This window comes from Cynara cardunculus (genome assembly GCF_001531365.2).
Source record: "Cynara cardunculus var. scolymus isolate 2C chromosome LG 14, CcrdV1, whole genome shotgun sequence".
Classification (NCBI taxonomy): domain Eukaryota; kingdom Viridiplantae; phylum Streptophyta; class Magnoliopsida; order Asterales; family Asteraceae; genus Cynara; species Cynara cardunculus.
Window position 1 is genome coordinate 11372042 of NC_037541.1, and position 1285 is coordinate 11373326.

Here is a 1285-nt window from a genome sequence, read left to right on the forward strand (position 1 = left end):
ATCCGTCGCTGATAGCATTACCTACGACATTTTGACCGACGGAGTATCAGCGACGGATCAACGACGGAAAGGACTTTCAGCGACGGATCARCGAGGGAATTTTCCCTCGCTGATACCCAGCATTTTTGTAGTGTTTGTTGGTTCTACCTTTAATTTAGGTGTGCCCCTTATCATTGTCTGATCACTTTTTTCTTTGTGGTAGGGTAATCTTGATACCAGACGTTCATTGGACAACTATGTATTTTAACAGTTTTATGTTAGATGAAACCTTTAGAACTTTTGTGGTTGTTCAGTTGGTTTTTGATAAACATAAAACTTTGTTAGCCTGTTTGATTCCGGTTGATATGTGTTTTCTATAATTATCTATACTATATTATAAAGCATTTGATAAAAAAAAAACTCTTAAAAACCATTTTTTTATACACGAAGTACTGTTTATTGATGCATATTACTTAAAATTCAAAATTACAAGTAAATAATATATAAGTACAACTTATTAAAGCTCCATGTTTGAATTCATGTAACTAACTACTGATAAACGTAATCAAATACTGGATAAACATTTCATTTTAAATATAAAAAATTTAAAATATAATTAGGATGATCACTGTGTTATAACAGAATACTTAATTATTATCTTTATAAAAAAAATTATTAAATCAAAAAATTAATTCGTTATTAAACCTAAATTAAGTTATAATAGAAAAAATTGAATTAAAGAAATTGCACAACAAAACAAGAACTTTTTAATAGTTAATTTGATACTAATACCGATATTTTCATAAAAAAATTTAAGATATCTTCAAATTTATATTTTATTTAAAAATAAAGATATTATCGTTTTTCTTAAAACCACATAAAACAGTATTATAACATCGACATGAGACAGAATAAAGCAAAACGTTAAAATCAAAATATATCACGTTACATTGCATGATTACCCTCTTAATATTACAAATAAACACAACCATACTTTTCAATTTGAGTGATCAAGTATCGAGTCAAATTGTTTGAACTAATAAATGTGTGAACCTCCTAAAATCGATAAATTGGAAATCTGTTTTAATATATTTTTTTAATCTTATTTCTTTTTCTTTTTATGAATAATCATCTTCTCCATCAAGAATACCACGTGTCAAAATCTTAATACCTTATATATGCATCTACCAATTTTCTCTTATATTTATAATAAAGTTAGTCAATCTATCATTCACCCATATTCATTTTTATATGTATTCATATAGACAAAGGATTCTTATAAAGATGTATCCCCCCCCCCCCCCCC